The sequence below is a fragment of the Symphalangus syndactylus genome, chromosome 14, assembly GCF_028878055.3.
Source record: "Symphalangus syndactylus isolate Jambi chromosome 14, NHGRI_mSymSyn1-v2.1_pri, whole genome shotgun sequence".
Taxonomy (NCBI): domain Eukaryota; kingdom Metazoa; phylum Chordata; class Mammalia; order Primates; family Hylobatidae; genus Symphalangus; species Symphalangus syndactylus.
In genome coordinates, this window is record NC_072436.2 from 29771044 (window position 1) to 29785899 (window position 14856).

A 14856-nucleotide genomic window follows, 5' to 3' on the forward strand; every position below is an offset into this window, starting at 1 on the left:
TTTAATCACTCTTCAGCAGGTCCACTCCTACCATCAAATCCAAGCCCATATCATCTCCCACCCAGACAAATTTAATACATTTCAAATGGTTCTCCTCATTTTGGTTATTATCATAGTGATTTTTAAAAATCATTATTCTGATAATACTACTCCCTGATTGTTTTCTGCTATTTTAGTGACTGTTCTATTATGGTTATACTGACCTTGCTATTGTTTCTACATTGCAAACTCATCCTTATCTCAGGGCTTTTGTACGTGCTGCTTCCTTTGTCTGGAATGCTCATGTCCTGAGTTTTCTCAGGATTGACTTCACCTCTTCATTCAGGACTCCACTTAAGTGTCACCTATTCGCAGAAGTCTTCCCCACATCTAAAGAGCCTTCAAATCTGTTATATTCTATTCCTTCAATTTGCCTCATGTTTTGCTAAGCAATTATGTAATAAGTACTGTGTGACATTTCACAAATAATATTGTATACATTTTACAAATAATATTGTATACATTTTACATACATTCATGTATGTGTTTAAGCCAATACATACAAACATATACATACAAAAATTGAACATAGACATATATATGCAAATATGAACATATGTGTACACATCCATTCATATTTGAGTGTACATCTGTTTATTTGTATATATGTTTCTACTTTTCTGACTTAGATAGTAAGTTTTGTTAAAGGCAAAAACATTTCCTGTCCTGGCCAACTCCTTATTTCTATAGCCTACTTCAGTCCTGCTTCACAGTAGATAGCCAATACATATTAATAGTATAGTGAATGAATAGAGAGATAATAACCATGAAACATGATATGCAAGATAACATTAAAAACATAAAACTGGCCGGGCACGGTGGCTCATGCCTGTAATCCCAGCACTTTGGGAGGCAGAGGCAGGCAGATCATGAGATCAAGAGATTGAAACCATCCTGGCCAACATGGTGAAATCCCGTCTCTATTAAAAATACAAAAAAAATTAGCCGGGCATGGTGGCATGTGCCTGTAGTCCCAGCTATTGGGGAGGCTGAAGCAGAATTGCTTGAACCCAGGAGGCGAAGTTTGCAGTGATCCAAGATCACGCCAAGGCACTCCAGGCTGGCGACAGAGCGAGACTCTGTCTTAAAAAACAAAACAAAACAAAAATCATAAAACTATATGTAATGAAGGAAGAATTAGAAGCCAAAATTATGATGGGTGATTGTAACACACACACACACACAGACACACACACACACACACACAATTTTAACAGTAACAGAGTTCTTTTATATTGTATGTACATGAACTAGCTATTTATTTGTATTTTTGTTGCAGTACAATACACAAAACATAAAATTTTTAATTAGTGAAATATTTGTAATCTTTAAAATTGATAATAATAAAAGCATGAAAATTTAAATGACTTCTTAGTACAGTAGTAGGAACTAATTGAGTATTTATGTGCTAGATGTTAATACGTTCCATTTTACCTTGCTAAAAATACATTTTTTGATTTTGTTTGAAATTTTGTAAAATTGTTTCATAAACCAAAGAACAAATTAAGCTTCATTAAATTTCAAAAAGTTGATTTATGTTGTATCCTGTGTCTACAATAAAACTAATTAGCAATAAATAATAAAATTCCAAATAAAACTTAAAAAATCCCAGTAAAAAAATTTAGAAGTTTAATAAAAATAACCTTCTAAGTAAATAGTTGTTATTAACAGGGCTAGTCCCAATTACAGACAATTTAGAAAACAACAAAGCTGAAAAGAAAACATCAAAATATGTACAATGCAAAATTCAAGTTTTAAAATTATGAAATGAATGAATTTCAATACACAGAATCAAGTTTCTGGGGGGCAGGGCCAAGACTGCCAACTAGAAGCAGCAGTGATTGGAGACTACAATCAAAAAGAACCATAATAGTGTGTGAATCCTGAAACAGCAACCAAGCTATCTAGGTTCTCTTTCAGAACTATGTGGCTGGTGGGACCCATGGAGAGGAAGGAATAGCAGTGTGGTATGGCACCCACTTGAGAGCTACCCAGGGCAGGGACCCCCCAACCCCCAGCCAAGGGAGGCGGTCAGTGAGGTTGCTACTCAGCTGGGAAAACCATGCTTCTTCTACAGAGCTGTGCAACCCACAGATAGGAAGATCCCACTCTTGAACCCAAGCCACCATGGCCTAGGGTCCCAACCCTGGAGCTATGCAGATTCTCAACAGCTTCTCAGCTAGAATCTGCGTAAGCCTGTTTAGTTCCCAGGTGGAGGGGCAACCAGCACCCCAGCTACCACTGTCTGCTGTCTAAGCCATTTGAGCTTCTTGGGGGAGGTGCAGCAGCCATCACTGGGACTGATAGCTGCCTAACATGCTAAGCTCCCAGTGCAGGGAAGGGCAGCATCCATCTCTATAGCTCCAGGCCATGCTCTTCCCCTGCTGGAGCCAAGGAGGATGGGCCACTTGCTCCCAGGAGGTATCCCCCACAGCCCAACACACCAGCTGTGACAGACTGCAGCCAGAGAGCCTCTTCAGGCCTGACCCTGATCCCCTCCCCACTGGGCGGGGCTTCCCTGCAGGAACTCCAACAACTCCAGTCAGGGGCTCAGGGACAGAATGCTGAACTCCCTGGGCCTGAGCCCCTAGGGGGAGGTGCGGCCACAGTCTCTGTGGGCCAGCAGACTTAGCCTTTCTTCCAGGTAGTTCTGAGGAATCCAGGCAGCCCAGACAAGTGGGTTTCCCCCAAGCAAAGCACACCCCCTCCACCAAGGGACAGTCAAAGTTCTTCATTAAATTGGTCTTGTTTCCCATGCCACCCAACTGGGTGAGACCCTCCAACAGGGGTTGTCAGACACCCTATACAGGAGCGATCCTACTGGCATCAGATTGATGCCCCTCAAGCTTAGAGATCCCAGAGGAAGGAGCGGGCACCTATCTTTGCTGTTCTCCAGCTTCCTTGAGTGACATCTCCAGGTGCAGGAGTGAACCAGATAAATAGGGTCCGCAGTGAACCCCCAGCAAACTGCAGCAGCCCTACACAAGAGGGACCAGACCATTGAAAGAAAAACAAACAGAAAGCAACAACAACAGCATCAATAACAAAAAAAAGTCCCCACGAAAAGCCCATCCAAGGGTCAACAACTTTACAGATTGAAACTAGACAAATTCATGAACATGAGGAGGAATCAACAAAAAAATGCTGAAAACCCATAAGGCCAGAGTGCCTCTTCTCCTCCAAATTATTGCAATGCCTCTCCAGCAAGGGCGCAGAACTGGATGGAGGAAGAGAGACAGATGAATTGACAGAAGTAGACTTCAGAAGACGGGTAATAACAAACTCCACTGAGCTAAAGGAGTATGTTCTAACCCAATGCAAGAAGCTAAGAAACTTGATAAAAGTTAGAGGAGCTGCTAACTAGAATAACCAGTTTAGACACAAACATAAATGACCTGATGGAGCTGAAAACACAGCATGAGAACTTTGTAATGCATATACAAGTATCAACAGCCAAATTGATGAAGCAGAAGAATGGATATCAGAGTTTGAAGACCACCTTGCTCAAATAAGGCATGCCGACAAGATTAGAGAAAAAAGAATAAAAAGGAATGAACAAAGCCTCTGAGAAATATGTGATTACATAAAAAGACCAAACCTATGATTGACTGGAGTACCTGAAGGAGACAGGGAGAATGGAAACAAGCTGGAAAACAACTTCAGGATATTATCCAGGAGAACTTCCCCAACCTAGCAAGACAGGCCAACATTCAAATTCAGGAAATACAGACAGCATGACTAAGATACTCCAAGACACAGAATCATCAGATTCTCCAAAGTCGAAATGAAGGAAAAAATGTTAAGGGCAGTCAGAGACAAAGGCCAGGTCACCTGCAAATGGAAGCCCATCAGACTAACAGCAGACCTCTCAGCAGAAACCCTACAAGCCAGAAGAGAGTGGGGGCCAATATTCAACATTCTCAAAGAAAAGAATTTTCAACCCAGAATTTTATATCCAGCCAAGCTAAGTTTCACAAGCAAAAGAGAAATCAAATTTTTCCCAGACAAGCAAATGCTGAGGGATGTTGTCACCACTAGGCCTGCCTTGCAAGAGCTCCTGAAGAATGCACTAAACATGGAAAGGAAATACCACTACCAGCCACTGCAAAAACATACCAAAATATAAAGAACAATGAATCTTTGAAGAAACATCAACATCAACTAGTGTGCAAAGTAACCAGATAGCATCATGATGACAGGATCAAATTCAAACATAATGATACTAACCTTAAATGTAAATGGGCTAAATTCCCCAATTAAAAGACACAGACTGGCAAATTGGATGAAGAGTCAAGACCCATTGGTGTGATGTATTCAGGAGACCTATCTCCCATGCAAAGACACAGATAGGCTCAAAATAAAGGAATGGAGAAAAAATTACCAAAGCAAATGAAAACCAAAAAAAGCAGGGGTTGCATTCCTAGTCTCTGACAAAACAGCCTTTAAACCAACAAAGATCATAAAAGACAAAGAAGAGCATTACATATGGTAAAGGGATCAATGCAACAAGAAGAGCTAACTATCCTAAATATATATGCACCCAATACAGGAGCATCCAGATTCATAAAACAAGTTCCTAGAGACCTACAAAGAGACTTAGACTCCAACAAAATAATAGTGGGAGACTTTAACACCCTACTGTCAATGTTAGACAGATCAACAAGACAGAAAATTAACAATAATATTCAGGACTTGAACTCAGCTCTGTATCAAGTGAACCTAATAGACATCTACAGAACTCTCCACCCTAAATCAACAGAATATACATTCTTCTCAGAGCCACATGCACTTATTCTAAAGTAGACCACAAAATTGGAAGTAAAACACTCCTCAGCAAATGCAAAAGAACTGAAATCATAACAAACAGTCTCTCAGACCACAGTGCAATCAAATTAGAACTCAGTATTAAGAAAATCACTCAAAACCACACAATTACATGGAAATTAAACAACTTGCTACTGAAAGACTCAGGGGTAAATAATGAAATTAAGGCAGTAATAAAGAAGTTCTTTGAAACCAATAAGAACAAGGAGACATCATGCCAGAATCTCTGAGATACAGCTAAAGCAGCATTAAGAGGGAAATTTATAGCACTAAATGCCTACAAGAGAAAGCTAGAAAGATCTCAAATCAGCACCCTAACATCACAATTAGAAGAGCTAGAGAAGCAAGAGCAAACTAATCCAAATGGTAGCAGAAGAAATAATTAAGATCAGAACAGAATTGAAGGAGATAGAAACAAAAAACCCTTCAAAAATCAGTGAATTCAGGAGTTTTTTTTTTTTTGAAAAAATTAACAAAATAGATCACTAGCTAGACTAATAAAGAAAAAAAGAGATAAGAATCAAATAGACACAATAAAAAATGATAAAGGAGATATCACCACTGACCCCACAGAAATACAAACTACCATCAGAGGATACTAAAAACACCTCTATGCAAATAAACTAGAAAATCTAGAAGAAATGGATAAATTCCTGGGCACATACACCCTACCAAGATTAAACCAGGAAGACGTTAAATCCCTGAATAGACCAATAACAAGCTCTGAAATTGAGGCAGTAATTAATAGCCTACCAACGAAGAAAAGCCCAGGACAAGAAGGAGTCCCAGCTGAATTCTGCCAGAGGTACAAAGAGGAGCTGGTACTACTCCTTCTGAAACTATTCCAAACAATTGAAAAGGAGGGACTCCTCCTAACTCATTTTATGAAGCCAGCATCATCCTGATACCAAAACCTGCAGAGATGCAACAACAACAAAAAAGACTTCAGGCCAATATCCCTGATGAACATCAATGTGAAAATCCTAAATAAAATACTGGCAAATCGAATACAGCAGGACATCAAAAAACTTACCCACCACGATCAAGTCAGCTTTATCCCTGGGATGCAAGGCTGGTTCAACATATGCAAATCAATAAACATAATCCATCACATAAACAGAAACAAAGACAAAATGACATGATTATCTCAATAGATGCAGAAAAGGCCTTTGATAAAATTCAACATCCCTTCATGTTAAAAACTCTCAGTAAACTAGGTATTGATGGAACATATCTCAAAATAATAAGAACTATTTATGACAAACCTATAGCCAATATCATATTGAATGGGCAAAAGCTGGAAGCATTTCCTCTGATAACCAGGACAAGACAAAGATGCCCTCTCTCACCACTTCTATTCTACATGGTATTAGAAGTTCTGGCCAGGGCAATTGGGCAAGACAAAGAAATAAAGTGTATTCAAATAGGAAGAGAGGAATTCAAATTGTCTCTGTTTGCAGACGACGTGATTCTGTTTAGAAAACCCCATCATCTCAGCCCAAAAACTCCTTAAGCTGATAAGCAATTTCATCAAAGTCTCAGGATACAAAATCAATGTGCAAACATGACAAGCATTCCTATAAACCAACAATAGACAAGCAGAGAGCCAAATCAAGAATGAACTCCCATTCACAATTGCTACAAAGATAATAAAAGACCTAAGAAGACAGCTAACAAAAGATGTGAAGGACCTCTTCAAGGAGAACTACAAACCACTACTCAAGGAAATAAGAAATAACACAAACAAATGGAAAATAGGAAGAATCAATATCATGAAAATGGCCATACTGCTCAAAGTAATTTATAGAACCAATGCTATTCCCATCAAACCATCATTGACATTCCTCAGAAAAGTAGAAAAAAACTTTAAATTTCATATGGAACCGAAAAAAGCCCATATTCCAGGACAATCCTAATCAAAAACAACAAAGCTGGAGGCATCATGCTACTGGACTTCAAACTATACTACAAGGCTACAGTAACCAAAACAGCATGGCACCGGTACCAAAACAGACATATAGACCAATGGAACAGAACAGAGACCCCAGAGATAACACTACACATCTACGACCATCTGATCTTCAACAAACCTGACAAAAACAATGGGGAAAGGATTTCCTATTCAATAAATGGTGCTAGGAAAACTGGCTAGCTGTATGCAGAAAACTAAAACTGGACCCCTTCCTTACACCTTATAGAAAAATTAACTCAAGATGGATTAAAGACTTAAATGTAAAACACCAAACCATAAAAACCCTAGAAGAAAACCTAGGTAATACCATTCAAGACATAGGCATGGGCAAAGACTTCATGATGAAAATGCCAAAATCAACTGCAACACAAGCCAAAATTGACAAATGGGATTTAATTAAACTAAAGAGCTTCTGCACAGCAAAAGAAACTATCATCAGAGTGAAGAGGCAACCCACAGAATGGGAGAAAATTTCTGCAATCTGCCAATCTGTCAGAGGTCTAATATCCAGAATCTATAAGGAACTTAAAACCAAATTTCAATAAAAAGCCAAACAACCCCATCAAAAAGTGGGCAAAGGATATGAACAGACACTTTTGAAAAGAAGACATTTACGTGACCAACAAACATGAAAAAAAGCTTAATATCACTGATCATTAGAGAAATGCAAATCAAAATCACAATGAGATACCATCCCACACCAGTCAGAATGGCAATTATTAAAAAGTCAAGAAACATTAGATGCTGGTGCGGCTGTGGAGAAATAGGAACACTGTTGGTGGCAAAATAAATTCGTTCAACCATTGTGGAAGACAGGGTGGCAATTCCTCAAGGATCTAGAACCAGAAATACCATTTGACCCAGCAAACCCATTACTCAGTATATACCCAGAGGATTATAAATCATTCTACTATAAAGACACTTGCACTTGTATGTTTATTGCAGCACTATTTACAAAAGCAAAGACATGGAACCAACCCAAATGTTCATCAATGATAGACTGGATAAATAAATTGTGGTACATATACACCATGGAATATTATGCATCCAAAAAAAGGAATGAGATCATGCCCTTTGCAGGGACATGGATGGAGCTGGAAGTCATCATCCTCAGCAAACTAAAACAGGAACACAAAACCAAACACCACATGTTCTCACTCATAAGTGGGAGTTGAACAGTGAGAACACATGGACACAGGGAGGGGAACAACACACATCAGAGCCTGTAGGGGGTGAAGGGAGGGAACTAGAGGACAAGTCAACACGTGCAGCAAACCACCATGGCACATGTATACCTGTGTAGCATATCTGCAGGTTCTGTACATATATCCTGGAACTTAAAGTAAAATAAAATAAAATAAAGAATCAGCCTTTTAAGCAATTAAAAACAGAATAACAAAATGAACATAATAATTGTAGGAGAAATAAAATAGAAAAGAAAAACAAAATAATTAATTTCAAAGTAATAAAAAAGTAAAGTTAGCACACAGTTTTAAAAGCTGTTTTTCCATTTGTCGTTTTGAAGCCCAAGAAATAGAAGAGAGCCACACATCTACAAAGCATAAGATTCACTTCTAGACCTGGTGTTTCCAGATATTCCAAGTGCCTCAATATATTGGAGCAGTTATTTAGTAAGTTGATCTGGAAAAAACAGCCACATGGAAGAGCAACGTGTGTGTGTGTGTGTGTGTGTGTGTGTGTGTATGTGTCTGTGCCTGTGCTAATGTCTGTGTCTGTGTCTCGTTCAAATATTTATGGTATACAACATGATGTTTTAAAATATGTATACATCACAACATTTCTAAATCAAGCTAATTAACATATGCCTTACCTCACATACTTATATTTTGTGGTGAGAACACTTAAAATCATCTTAGATATTTTCAAGAATACTATACATTGTTATTAACTACAGTCACCATGTTGTACAATAGATATTTTGAATTTATTACTCCTGTCTAACTGAAATTTTATATTTTTTGACCAACACCTCAGCAATCCCCACCCTGGCTCCCACCAATCCCTGGTAACCACAATTCTGTGCTCTCTGCTTCTAAGTGCTCAACTTTTTTAGATTTAACATATAACTGAGATAATGTTGTATTTGCCTTTCTGTGCCTACATTATTTCACTTATTATCCCACAGATTCATTTATGTCACCAATGACAGGGTTTCTTCCCTTTTTAAAGCTGAGGTGGTATTCCATTGTGTATATGTACTACAATCTCTGTATCCATTGATCTTTTGATAAACAATTAGGTTGATTCCACATCTTGACTGTTGTGAGCAATGCGTTTAATCTCCCAGCTCACCACTATTGCTTTAGAGAACACTTTGCATTTCTGGAGAAATAAACTCTGTGCATACCTTCAACTACCTGCAAGACACCCTCCCCTTGACAAGAGTGGCCCAAGATGAGCATGAGAAATACCCAGAGTCTTTTGTGGCTACATATCAAAATTTCTGGTTTATTTTGTCACCATACACTAAAATTTTAGGGTTATTATTTTGGAGTGATAGTGCAAAAGGAACTAATGGAATTCAGAAAACCCAACTTTCTTTTGATTCACATGAATGTATTTTAACCTATTTTATTATTTTACTCTTAATATATTTGTGTCTTTATGTTTAAAGTACACTTATAGTAGAAAGTAAAATGGTGGATCTTGTTTTTTTTATACAAGCTGAAAATCTCTGCCTTTTCATTAGGGCATTTAGATTGGGACTATGAAACCTGTGACTAGTGGGGGAAAATGTGGCCTGTTGGCCAAATCCAGCCAGCACCTATGCAGTTACACATCATCTATGGCTGTTTTGGGGCTCCAACGGTGGAGTTTAGTTGTTGCCATATGGCTAGCAGAGCCTAAAATATCCTATTTGATCCTTTACAGAGAAAGTTTGCTGACCTCTGGTTTACATTTAATTGGATTCTTGAGTTGATTAAGTCAATAATTTCACTATTCATTTTCTATTTGGCCTACTGTTATTTGTGCTCTTTCCTTTTATTTGTTTTTTCCTTTTTTGGATTAAGCATTTTCATGGTTTCCATTTATATCCTTTCTTAGCTTATTAGCTATGCCTTCTTTTTATTTTTAAAGTGATTAAAGTTTATTATATATATCTTTAACTTATCACAGCCTACTTTCAAATGATACACAATTTCACTTATATTATCAAATCCTTACAATAGTATACCTCCATGTGTCACCTTCTGGCATTTATGCTTTATGTATGTCATAAACCCCATGATAGATTGTTACTATTTTCATTTAAAGAGTCAATTATCCTTTATAGAAATTTAATACTAAGAAAAAGATTGTGTACATTTACTCATGTAGTTATCATTCCTGGTATTTTTCAATATACATATTTTTTATCATTTTCCTACTCTTCAAAGGTTTTCCTTGAACAATTTTTGCACTGCAGGTTTCTGAGTGATGAATGTTTATGCTTTGTATGTCTGAAAAGCCTTTATGTTCCCTTCATATTAAAAGATATTTTCCCCCAGTAAAGAGTTCTCAGTTAACAAGGTGTGTGTGAGCGTGTGAATATGTATGTGTATGTAGGTGTGTGATGTGATAAAGTTGTTGCACCACTGTCTTTTGCATATTATTTCAGATGAAAAATCTGCATCATCTTTATTTTAGTCCTTTAATATAGAATGTCTTCTTTCTCTGGCTGCTTTTAAGTTTTTTCCCTTTTTTGCCTCTGAACAATTTGATTGTCAGGTTCCTTAGTGTAGTATTTTAAAAATATTTATTGACCAGCCGTGGTGGCTCATGCCTGTAATCCCAGCACTTTGGGAGGCTGAGGCGGGCCAATCACGAGGTCAGGAGATTGAGACCATCCTGGCTAACATGGTGAAAACCCATCTCTACTAAAAATACAAAAAATTAGCCGGGTGCAGTGGCAGGTGCCTGTAGTCCCAGCTACTCAGGAGGCTGAGGTAGGAGAACAGTGTGAACCCAGGAGGCGGAGCTTGCAGTGAGCCGAGATGGCGCCACTGCACTCCAGCCTGGGCGACAGAGTGAGACTCCATCACAAAAACAAAAACAAACAAACAAAAAAATTTATTATGCTTTTAATTATCAAGCTTAAAGTAAAATTATAAAAATTATCATCAACTTTGGAAAATCTTGTGCCAATATTTCTTCAAATAAGTTTTCTGTCCCCTCATCTCTTCTCTCCTTTAGGAACCCTAATTACACGTATATTAGACTGCTTGGTGTTGATTTAGAGTTCACAGATGCTCTGTTTACTTTAGTTCAATCCTTTTTCTCTTTTTAAATTGTGGCTACTTTGTATTGTTGTGTCTTCAAATTCACTATTTAGTTATTGTCTGCATTGTGTAATGTCATTAATTTTACATGGTATATTTTTACTGAAAATATTATAATTTTCATTGTTAAAAAGTTGATTTGGGCCTTTTCATATTTTTATGTCCTCATTTAACATGTTCAGTTTTTCCTCTAGCTTTGTGAACATGTGGCATATAGTTGTAAATACTGCTTAATGTCTTTTTATACTAATTCCATCATTGGTGTCTCACATTGACTCTGTTTTTTCTCATTCAGCTGTTTTTTCCTTCTTCTTTGCATAGCTGGTAATTTATATTAGATGTCAGATATTGAAAATTTTACCTAATTAGGTGCTAGATGTATACTTTTAATTCCTATAGGTATTCCTGAGCTTTGTTCAGGGATGTTTTTAAGTTACTAGAAAATGTTTGATCCTTTTGAATCTTCCTCTTGGGACTTTTTGGGCAAGATCAGAAGAGCATGTAATCTAGAGCTATTATTTTCACTACTGGGGTAAGATACTTCCTTATATTTTACCTATTACCCTATGAATTTTTAATTTTTTCCAGTCTGGCTTGTGGGAATAAGCAGTATTCCTCGCTCTATCTGAGCCTCAAGAATTAGTCTTTCTATTGCTTTCAGAAGCTTCTTTTCTGGGCCTCATATATTTTCCTCACACACGTGCAGTCATCATTACTCAGCTGAACACTTACGAAGCACTCTTTTTAGGACTCCAGAATTTTTCCTCTGTGAAGCTATCTTATCTTTGGTATTCTGTCTTGTGAATTCTTGCTGCCTTGGCCTTTTGAAATGCCCAGCTTCTTAAGGAGACTGCTAGGCTAATCCTGAATCTTTTCTCCCCACACTAATCTGAAAATTTCCTCCAGTTAGTAAGCTGAAACACCTGCATAGGTTACTTTATTTATTTATTTATTTATTTATTTTTGAGACGGAGTCTCGCTCTATCGCCCAGGCTGGAGTGCAGTGGCGCGTTCTCGGCTCACTGCAATCTCCGCCTCCCAGGTTCTCGCCATTCTCCTGCCTCAGCCTCCTGCGTAGCTGGGACTACAGGCACCCACCACCACACCCAGCTAATTTTTTCGTATTTTTAGTAGAGATGGGGTTTCACTGTGTTACCCAGGATGGTCTCAATCTCCTGACTTCGTGATCCGTCCGTCTCGGCCTTCCAAAGTGCTGTGATTACAGGCGTGAGCCACTGCGCCTGGCCACATCATTTATTTTTAATAACTTAGAGAACACTAACCTTTGTAGCCTGATGTCTTACATCTTGAAAAACATTATTACATCCATCTTGTCTGTAATTTAGTTCTTTCAGGCAGGAGAGTAAATCTGGATCATGTCACTCAATCAGAGCCAGACAGCCAAGTTTTGCTACCTAGCATTTACTTTTCAAGTGTGTTTTAGTTCTCCTTGGCCATTTGCATATTCATATAATTGTTACGAGGAGTTTTGTTCTGTTTGATGAAAACAAAACAACAGAAATTGGCAGAGAATTTATTAGAATTCCATCAAATCCATGGATAAATTTGAGTTACACTGACGTCTTTGTTAAGTTGAATAGGAAAACTCTTTTTTCCTTGGGTTTTTATCTGAGTGTTAGCTATGCCAGTTCTTGGCTTGTTCCTGGGCAAAGCCACAAGAAAAAAAAATACCAAGAAACCTCATCCATGTACTGTTTCCCTCAAGTTTTGACATGTTCTTTTGTTCACATTTCACAGTCTTTAGGCACTTGTATTTTTTATTTTGTTCATAGTGTATAATTTTCTAAAGCTGAAGATATGAGTAAAAGGGTATTTACTTAGCCTTTTACTTTTTATTTTTAACATTTTACTTTTTAGATTTTTCAACAGAAACCTTACAAACCAGATAAGATTGAGGACCTATTTTTCAAGATCTTTAAACAGCAGAAATTCCAACCAAGAATTTCATAACCGACCAAAGCTTACGAGCGGAGAAATGAAATACTTTTCAGAAAAACAAATGCTAAGAGAATTAGTTACCAGTAGACTTGCCTTACAAGAGGTCCTAAAGGAAGTGCAAAACAGGGATATGAAAGAATGATAACTGCCACCACATAAACACACTTAAGCACATACACCATTGACACCATAAGCAACTACACAATCAAGTCTACATAATAACCAGAAAACAGCATGATGACAGGATCAAATCTTCACATATCCATATTGATCCTGGATGTACATGGGCTGAATGTTACACTTAAAAAGACAGAAGGAAGACCCAACTGACCGCTGTCTTCAAGAGACCCATCTCACAAGTAATGACATTCATAAACTCAAAGTAAAGGAATGGAAAAAGACTTATTAGGCAAACAGAAAACAAAAAGAGAGCAGGGATTGCTATTTTTATATGAGATAAAACAGACATTACATCAACAATGATCAAAAAGGACAAAAAAAAGAGAGCATTGAACAATAATAAAGGACTCAATCCAACTGGAAGATTTAACCATTCTAAATATATACACACCCAACAACGGAGCACTCAGATTCATAAAACAAGTTCTTAGAGATCTATGAAAAGATTTAGACAATGAAACAATACTAATACTTCAACACCCCACTGACAGTGCTGTACAGATCATCGAGGCAAAAAACTAAGAAAAATATTCTAGACTGTAAACTTGACCAATTGGACCTAATATACATCTACAGAACACTCCACCCAACAACCACAGAATATACACCTTTCCCATCTGCATGTGGTAAATACTCTAAGATTTACCACATGCTCAACCATAAAGCAAGTCTCAACAGATTGAAAAATATCAAATCAAAGTCATACTAATCACACTCTTAGACCACAGTGCAATAAAAACAGAAATCAATACCAAGAAGACCTATCAAAACCTTACAATAAGATGGAACTTAATGTGTTTCCAAATGACTTGTGTAAATAAAAAAATTAGGGCAAAAGTCAAAAAGTTATTTGAAACTAATAAAAACAGAGACACAACATACCAGAATCTTGGGGAAACAGCTAAAGCAGAGTTAAAAGGAAAGTTTACAGCACTACACGCCTACATCCAGCAGTTGAAAAGATCTTAAATTAACAACCTAATGGTATACCCAGAGGAACTAAAAAAGCAAGAGCAGACCAAACTGAAAGCTAGCAAAGGAAAAGAAATAACCAAACTCAGGGCAGAACTGAACAAAATTGAGTAATGACACCCATAGACTCAAAGCAAAGGGTGGAGATGCAAAAAATTCACTTAAAATTCAATAAAACAAAAAGTCTTGTTGGTTTCTTCGAAATATTAAACAAAATTGGTAGACCTCTAGCTAGCTTAATGAAAAAAAGAGAGAAGACTTAAATAAACACAATTGGAAATTACAAAGGCAACATTACAGACAATCCTGCGGAACTATAAGAAATCCTCAGAGACTATTATGAACATCTCTATGCACAGAAGGTAGAAAACCTAGAAGAAATTGGTAAATTCCTGGAAATACACAGCCTCCCAAGACTGAACCAGCAAGAAAACAAAATCCTGAACAGACCAATAAAAAGTTCTGAAATTGAATCACTAATAACAAGCCTATCAAACCAAAAAAGTGCTGCACCAGTTGGATTCACATCCTATTTCTACCAGACATACATAGAAGTGCTAGTACCAAACGTATTATATTATTCCAAGGAATCGATGAAGGAACTCCTCCGTAACTCATTCTAAAAAAACA